This window comes from Nanorana parkeri, unplaced genomic scaffold (genome assembly GCF_000935625.1).
Source record: "Nanorana parkeri isolate BGI_ZX_2015 unplaced genomic scaffold, ASM93562v1 scaffold556, whole genome shotgun sequence".
NCBI classification, from domain to species: Eukaryota; Metazoa; Chordata; class Amphibia; order Anura; family Dicroglossidae; genus Nanorana; species Nanorana parkeri.
This window is the reverse complement of record NW_017306824.1, coordinates 788,253-797,716: the sequence shown is the minus strand read 5'-3', so window position 1 is coordinate 797,716 and position 9,464 is coordinate 788,253.

The window sequence follows — 9,464 nt, the reverse complement described above, 5'->3', positions numbered from 1 at the left end:
AGTTGGCAAGTACGAGTCCGGAACTCCAGGGCATTGGGTAGATAGTTTACTATTAGTAATTATAAACACAGACTGGTATATGGGGATCTCTGCTTATACATGCACATAGTAGGGACTGCCACTAGATCTGTACTAACAATCAATAAAAGCAGAGCTAATTCTGGGCTCTTATTGGACTGCACACACTAGACCATGGAAGCACCTCTATTAAATGTTTATTTGTAATAATAATTTATTAGGATTTTATACAAATAAATAACAAAACAGAAAAGTAAAATTGAAAATACCAGTTTATGAACTTGCAACACTTAAATATATCTTTAGGAAAAGTTTATGTTTAAAGACTGTGCAATTTCATCTGCTCTGAAGGTTGTTATAGAAGTTAAGATTGTTGTTAAAAGCCTTCCATGAGTATTTTCCTGTTATTTAGAAAAAAAGCTGTTTGTGCTGTTTGTTCAAGTAAACATGTGGCTAATAATTAATATGATTAAGATTTCTTCCTGATCACATTGGGAGCCTTGAGACCCAGGGCAAAATCAAGCTCTGGTGAGATCCCTTTGTCTCCCACAACGTATTATTGGTTGATTCCTATGATTAAGAGCCTGACAGTATTGCAGTATTGAAACAACTTTGTGCCCTAGGCAGGACTGTAAGTAACTATGTGTGATTGGGCTTCGTTGCCAATCTGCATCTTAAAAGAAATTCCTCTAGTGATGTAATATAAATATATATAATGTCACATATAGGAGGTGCACCAAAATGGAAATTTTAAAACCGAAACGAAATCGAAATTAAAAAAAAATGTCAGGCCGAAAACCGATACCGAAACTACCGCTCTGCCGGACTGTGATAGGCGGCAGAGCGGTGTGGGAGGAGACGCCGGCCGCTCACAGCGCTCTCCACCGCAGCGCTCGGCCGGCTGTCACTTTCTTTTCTCCCCGCTGGAACAGCGCCCAGCCGGGAGAAAAGAAACCGGGGATGCGCCGATGTATCGGCCGAAACATGGCTCTTTCGGCATTATGCCAAAAGTGCAATTTTCGGCCGATATGTTTCGGCGCCGATATATCGGTGCATCCCTAGTCACATATGTATTGTAAATGTATTTATCATGCTATTGCTACCTGCATAAATTACTCTGTAGTTAGCCATTAATGGGCCCCCTCTTTTTCCTGGCCCCACGGCAGTCATAAGGCCTACGGGTATACCATTTGCCCATATTTTTTCCAGAAATATTCAGAAAGAAATCCCAAGCAATGTAAAGTCCCTTCTAAGTTCCTAAGCTAACTTTTTTTTTCTGTGCATCATAAATTTGAATTGAAAGTTACATTTAATTGTGAAAGAAACATAGCGCCTATAAAATTAAATGTGTAATGCTAATTAAAAATAGCAAGCAAAAGGATTACTTGGTCTGTTCTGATAAAATTACAACTGGTAAAATTCCACCTCTGCAATCAAATAAAATTAAAGCAAACATATGAATGGCTGCTATAGGCAAAACCTCCAGTTTTCTTGTTTCTACTGTACTGTAGTTTTTGCATATTTGGCTCATTGTACAGTAATATTGGGCAGCTCAAAAAGGCCATACAGTAAAGGTGCCCATACACAAGATTTCTGTCTTGCGATGGTCGCAAGCTTATTAAAAGCTTGTACGATCTGCCCATCTTGGACAGGCAGATCGTACTTGCGATCATCGAAAGCCCTCGGCTTCCGATCACTGCAAACGGGCAGTGTGCGCATGTGCACACCGGCCCGTTCGGCAGTTGTCGAACGAGCAGACCACTAAGCTGCCGAGAATCGTACGATTCTCGACGAGTTTTTAAGCCTGCTTGTTCCACGGAAGACGTGTGACCGTACAGTAGAAACGGTCGCATGCCTTCCATACACTGCATGATTATCGTACGATCGTGGGATTTCCCGCGATTCTCGTACAATATTCGTGCAGTGTATGGGCACCTTAAGAATCAGTGTGATCCCTGTTACACTGAAGAATACTACTTTGACTATATGAAATCCAGATTTCTGTCACCAGTTATGGGCACTAGAGGAGTAAACGTGAGATACCCTCTTGAAACCTGTTACCTGAGTTCTAAATGATCAGTTTTGGGTAGACTTACTTTTTGTGACAGTCTCTCAACCATTCGATTACTGTCATGTTTCATGTGTCAAACAACCTTCCATGAAGATGACCTTCTTGTCTGACACCAATTAAAGCATAATGTAAACCCAGTCACAAAATCTCATAGATTTTAACATGTTATTGTCATTTCAAAAGTCATTTTCAATATTTTTACATAATTTTAATGATACCTAATGACTATTACATGAAGGTCCTTATTCAGGCACTTCCTGTTTTAGGGTGGTAACGTTCTGTCCCCCTACTTGCCTCATTGTCCTCATGTCACAGGGGCTTTCGATGGAGTCTACAAGTCACCAGCAGGAAATCCACCATGAGAAAAGTTATTCAGTTATTGCTGAATTGAATGTATGTAGAAAGGAAGAGCCTACAGATGACCACTGCAGAGAGCAGACAAAGAAAAAAGGTGAAACATGTATTTTAATTTTATAAAAAGGTGTTTGTTTATGATACACCTTGCTTTAGCAAACTAAATGGGATTAATTTACTAAAGGCAAATAGGCTGTTCAAGTTTGAAAGGAAATTTGGACTTTGCAAGGAAATTTTCTCTTAGCTTACGGAATGAGGTAAAGCTCTGCTTACTTCCAAAGTGAATTTTCACCTCATTCACCAAGCTAAGGAAAAGTTCCCTTGCAATGTGAAAACTCCCTTGCAAAGTGAGCAGTACTTCTGCCTTTAGTAGATCAACTCCAATGTCTTTGAGTTAGGGTTTACATCCACTTTAAAGCAACACTAAACTCAGGAGATAAACCTTAAAGGTCCCCACACACCTTATGATAATCGTACGATAATCGCGGGAAATCCCGCAATCGTACGATTATCGTAAGGTGTGTGGAAGCCGTGCGACCTCTACTACTGTAAGGTCGCACGACTTTAAACTTACGCACATGTTTCAAAACCCGCCGAGTATCGTACGATGTTCGGCGGGTGTGTAGCATGTTCGTAAGATAAAAGCAGGACGGGCCGGTGTGCGTAAGCGCACACTGCCCGTTCGGCATTGCGGTCATCGGAAGCCCGCCCCTCAGGGAGCGTGGCTTGCGATAATCGCAAGTACGATCTGCCTATGCAAGATAGGCAGATCGTACGTTTTGTTAAGTACCTTACAACCCTCGCAAGACAAAAGTCTTGCGATGGTTGTAAGGTGTGTGCCCAGCCTAACAATGAATTCAAGTACCTTATCTATTAACAAAAATGTATCTTATTTTTGTATCACTCGGCTGTAGATCCTCAAATCATCTCTGAATTGGTGCTGACACTGTCCTTCCTTCTGGGGGGTGGCTACTTTTGTTCCTCATGGTCCCTGTGTGTGTTGTAAAGTAGTCACCTCTCCAAGCTTGCTCCCATAATAGGTTATAAGTTCAATACAAATTAATTAGTGAACTAAACATGAGATTGTAGTCCATCACGTGAGCAAGCTTGGAGCGGTGGCTACTTTCCAACACACAGAGAGACCATGGGGAACAAAAGTAGCCACCCTCCAGAAGGAAGGACAGCACCAATTCAGAGATGTTTGGAGGATCTACAGCTGAGTGATGAACAAATATGATACATTTTTGTTAATAGTTAAGGTACTTGAATGGATTTTTAATGGAGTTTAGTGTCACTTTAAATCTGCACTCACCATATCCCTAAATAGGGGACTTTTTTAAATCTGCACTGACAATTTTTGCACTTTGCATAGTTTTACAATAGCAGAAATGCATTTATATAAGTAGTTTATTACAACATGAACACTGTAGCATTAAACTGTGTACTATTCCAGCAATGCACACACATATGTACATTTGAAAATAGACCCTTATCCTGACATTATACCATATTTTTTTTATAGTTTATCGGTAAGTCGCAGGCATTTGTGCTTTGTCCAATTAGTCAAATAACAGCTGAAAAAGTTGTTTTTCTCTACAAAGTGTCTCCTTCCTGCGCTCATTTGCTGTCACTGACACTTTCCTCCCATTTTCTGTTTCTGAGCTCTTTCGGCTATTCTTTTCCATGACTGTAACCACTCCTTCCTCTCAATCCATCTTTATTTCCTGCTTTTTAACTGCTGCACTGCCAAATGGAAATTTCTCAGTGTGCGTCCATGCATGTTTTGACTCTTCAGCTTGGTTTCATATCTTGCATTGTGCTCTCCTCACACCTTGTGTGAACTTCCCTGACCCTTGCTATCAAGTCCTGTTCCTGCCCCTTGTGTTTTTGCTGTGTGTCCTCTCCCCTCCACTGCTGCTGATCCTCCTGCTCCCTTGTCTGTTGGAGTATGTTAGTCTTTACCGCCCTGTAGCTGAGCTCACGATATCTGCAGATGTTCTGGACTTATGCCTGAAATGTTGACGTCATAGGGATGATGGGTCAAAGAGGGGCGGGTGAAGGGGGCACAACAGCAGCCAGCTTCATCTTTCTGAGAGTGGCAGAAAAAGTCATAAAAAAGTAAACAGTTCGGTTGTTTTTCCCCCTGCTTTCAACATCTACTGTATTGATCTATTTTTTTTCCCTTTCATGTAATTGAGTAAAAAAGAGCCTGCCAGAATAATATAATAGTACGGAATATAACAATATAAACTCTCTTATATTCTTTTTCTTGATCCTTTTCCCCCCTAAGGGTATGTGTGCGCTGCTCATATACTTGTGCCAGCGTTCCATCATTACAGTGTCCTCTAAGAGTTCATTGTTCTTGCATGGGGGAGTCCTGTGGATGGTTGTATGGAGACAACAGGAAATGATTTCCTTTGTGGGGATTCTCATGTTCACCCCGCTTTCCAATCCACTACTCCCTGCTCCCATACTAGTTTTATTCTAATGTAATCTGTATAAAGATTGGAGAAAAGGGCCCCAAGCACATGGAGCATGTGATTTTGTTTTATAAATGTTTCCTGTAAGCTGTAAGCATATACGTTTGTGCTAACATTTACATGTGTACAGCATATAGCAGAAATGTACTGCTGACCCTTTTGGGTGCTAGGATTTAGGTGGCTCCTCCCAGCCAGCGTACTTGGTTGCTAGGATGAAGGTGGCTCGTGCGCCCTGGCCTAGCTTCCTTGGTTGCTAGGATGCAGGCAGTGTTGATAGTATAGGCAGCTTGCATGTGTGTATTTGCATGAGTACAGTGTAAGATACATTCCATGCACAGGACGATGGACACAGATTTTTCTATTTTTTTCCCACATATATAAAAATGGAGCTCCAGATTACAGAGCTTTGTGCAGCTGTGTGCAAGGGCCCATAAAAAACAAAACAATACTCCTGTGTTCAGATTCATATAACTTACCGATCTGAAAGCAGAATATTGTACATTTGTGTGCATGAGCCCTAAGGGCCAGTTCACACCACATCCATGCACTATTTTTGCGATCGCACCGCAGTGCATTGCTGTATCACATGTTCTGGTGCGGGTGATCGCACTACGAGCAGTAGGCGTGTCTGCAGTGTCACCTCCACGCCCCCTCCTGCCCCAAAACGGTCTAGGAGCCTTGTGATTTGTCCAGCACTGTCACATGGGGCCAGGAAAGGAGTCCATACTGTGTAAGCTTCAACTAATCGATTTTGGAGCTGGCACAGGACTTTTATTCCCTGGGCCAAGTGGCCAAACAGATGAATGAGGAAGCGAGGAAAGATGCATTGGGGAGAAGGGGGGAAATGACCCTTACCTTACCAACATTACCAACCAATGAAACTTACTTTGCCCTAAATGGGCAAAGGAAGGGTCCACTTTAACAGCTTTTCCTAAAAACCACTGTCAGCATCAAAATAAACATATTTGTGCATGACACTACTCCTTCTTAATCCTGTTACATTTTTACCATACTTCATATTATAATGTAGACCCCATCACCTTTTACGAGGTGGCTACTAGAAATGTAGTGATTGCCAGAGCTGTAGTCAGTCTGGTTGAATTATAGTTGGCATTTATCTGGTTAATTCCCGGTGTTATGGAATTGGTTGTATCTGAGGGGAGTGTGACTCTGCTGCAGTGTGGGGCAACCAATGGGGGACACTGAGTGTGTGTGCAGTCCATCAGCCAATCATTGGGGCTCTCACAGCCACTGTTGCCTGCTGGGAAAGGTCCTTCTGTATATATTCAGAGGAATTGCTTAGGTGCTCAGTCTGGTTCCAGCCATGGGTTAGTCCTGGTTGGGATGCTCTCCAACCTGCACCCAGGCTAGGCCTTGGGGGTGGGAATACTCAAGTGCAGGAAATGTTTTGCTAGGCCTCAAGCCTGAAAGAGGCCTCTGCTACTGATGGAGGAAGAGAACCAGGGAAGCTGATTACTGCTGGAGGTGCATGAAATGGACTGGACCCCAGGAGCAAGTCTGGTGTCTCTCCTACCGAAGATTCTGTAACAATCCCTGTTTAACTATGCTCTTCTACCCAGTGTCAGTGTGTGTTCCTATTGAATCTGCACTGAAATTCTGAAAGAGTCCGGTGAGTCTGGAGTCTGCCTATTTTCCTCATGGATGTCCTAAGCCCTATACCCTCTCTCCCAGATGGATATGTTAATAAAGTTCTTCATCATCATACGTCTGGCCTGGACTACAGCTCTTTTGGTCACTTGAAGGAGGGCGGTTAATGCTAGCGGGGCAGCTAGTTACCAAAATCCCCTAGACAGGCTATTGATGACCCAGGTATTCCAGTGGCTCCTTCGGGGGTGAGCGCTACATACACAGTATATTTTTCTAGGTAATTCATTTTACCAGGCAGTAGATCTCACAGTTGAAGTTCAGAGGGAATTATTGAATGCAAGCTTACTGAAGATGTTAGAATCAATTTTAATAAATGGTCAAAAGCAGTAAAACTCAAGCTGTAGGTGTTCTTTATAGTCTAGTGACAGCTTCTGGGGTTTGTAACAAGGCATAGAGATATGTGCAGATTGCTGTAAAACCCAGCTGCAGCTGAAATCGTATTGGTTGTAGTTGTTTATAGCATGTTGGCTATTATTGCTCCTTGAGTGCTTCATGAAAGGGGAACCACAACCTCTTATCCATTTACAGCCAAGTGGCTAAAGTGGAACTATAACCTCCTATCCTTTACAACCAAGGAAGGTGCCATCTTAATCTCTAATTGGATTGCAGTTGTAATGGTGCTGCTATGACTAATGCTGGCCATACACTGCTCTATTTTATTCGTTCAACCCACAGGCTGAACGAAAAAAAATAGACCCGATTCCTCCATCAACACTAACAGCATGTGGATCGAGGAATTCCGGTGTTTACATTGTATTCTGATAGGAGCCGCGGGCCACTGTCCGAATACCTGCCCAGAGCGGGCAGCTCATTGGCTGTCGGCTCTGTTCAATTGAAGATTATCTGACTGGCCCCTTCGGTCTGAGGGATGCTGATCAAAACGGTGGCGACAGCAGCGCACACTGTGCAAATTTTGTCCGGTTCCTCAAAAACCGGCTGAAATTCCAACAGTGTATGGGCACCTTAACTCTCTGTGGTTTCATAGGGCTTCTACTGACTGGCTTTGGGCTTGTGTAAATGGCATCAGTTTGAGACCCTTCTGAGATTATTCAGAATTCTCCGACAGCTGGATATGACCTTCTAACATGCATTTGACCTGCTTCAAGTGGGTTTTGCAGTTCTATAGACTTGTATGGACATGCAAAACTTGCTTGAATTGGACAAAAGTCCTTCAACATAGGCCCCTAGTCTCCCATGACTAACCCACCATGTGCAGTCTTGACCCTTACACAGAAATTTGATTTGCCTTCAACAGATTTTGTCATTTAAAAAGAGACCTGTAACTGCCAATGTAAGTGAACAAAAAAGTCATACCTTTACTTTTAAGATGTCCAAGTATGCTGGGATTGGATGGAAATTAAACAATGAGAAGAAAACTGTGCCTCTCCATTCTGATTGGATATTGGAAGATTTCTAGCAGCTGTGTAAAAGTTTGTTTAAAAGGATCTTTACCATCCTTTATGCGCATGCCTGTGCTACTAGCCAAAAATTAGGGATATTAGAGAAAAAGAAAAAACAGTAAATACCAGAGCACAAATATAAAAGCAGCTTCAAGTTGAATTCCGGAGAAAATCTAAAGTTAACCCTGCAGTGGGGCTCAACCCACACTGCAAGAATTAAAGACAATTTCCAGCAAAACTATTTTGAACCCTTGCAGTGGGGCTACGCCCTCACTGCAATAGTTAACTGCTTGTTTTTGTCTAGGTGCTAAAAAAAAAGTTATAGGCACCCAAACTGCCGAGCCGACTCCCTGCTTCTCTGGTCACTAAGGCATGTCTCCTCCACTGCTGCACAGATGTTCCTTGTATAAAACGTGATCACACAAGGATTCTTAGACCACTACAGAGGAGGGGGAGAGAGGCTCTAGGGACCAGTCTACGAACGAGCCGGCTTGAATGATCGGGTGAGTATAATTTTCTTTTTAGCAGCTAGACAAAAATGAGCAATTAACTCTTGCAGTGCGGGTGCAGCCTCACTGCAAGTGTTAATAGCATTTTCCCTGGAGCTCTTTAAATGCTCATTTTTGTCTACTTACCTTATCCTTTGCTTAATTAGGCTTCCTCCTGTTTGTATGACCAGCCTCCCGCAGCCATTTTTTTCAGCCCTCTGTTGGCTACATCCATTATTCGTGAGGATGCTGAGGGCCTGATCAGGACCTGGCGGGTCAGAGAGAAGAAGGGAGTGTCAGCTGTCAGGCGAGAGAGAAAGAACGTAAGTAAAACTGCTTTTAAATGGTACTCTAGACAAAAGCGAGAATTAGGCCCCATTCACATCAGATCTATTGGCAACTGTTTTCAACGGATGTCAAAGAAAGGGAACCCAAAAATGTATCGGTGTAAATGGAACCAGTTCACAACGCTGCGCTGCAGTGTACTGAACAAAAAGTAGAGCCTGCTCTACTTTTTTTCAGCACAACATGTTAAAAACGCATGTAACAGCAATGCAACACAAGTTAAAAAAAATGCAGGACATGGTATTTAAAATAAAGATTGGCCAAACAAGCCCCCCCCCCCGCCCCCCCAAAAAAAGCAAAAGATGTCATTTGAGTATGATATTGCATTTCGACTTCCGTTCTTAGGTCTGATTTTGGTTTGAATGGACCCTTAACCCTCGCTGTGCAGGGGAACCCTACTGCAGGGGTAACTTTAGATTTTTCCCCCGAAGTTCAACTTAAACTAAATGAGTAAGGCTAGTAGTTGTTAGTCACATTCAACTGGACGTGTCCTAGAAAGTTGAAGACGTTTTGCAAATCATCAAGATGGCTGCCACCGTTATTGTCAGCAGTGTTGTCTAAGGTACCGGAGCTACTTTAATGGAGCCACAAGGGTCCTGATTGCACATTTTTGTTTTTGTTTCAAGCATTATGTGTTATG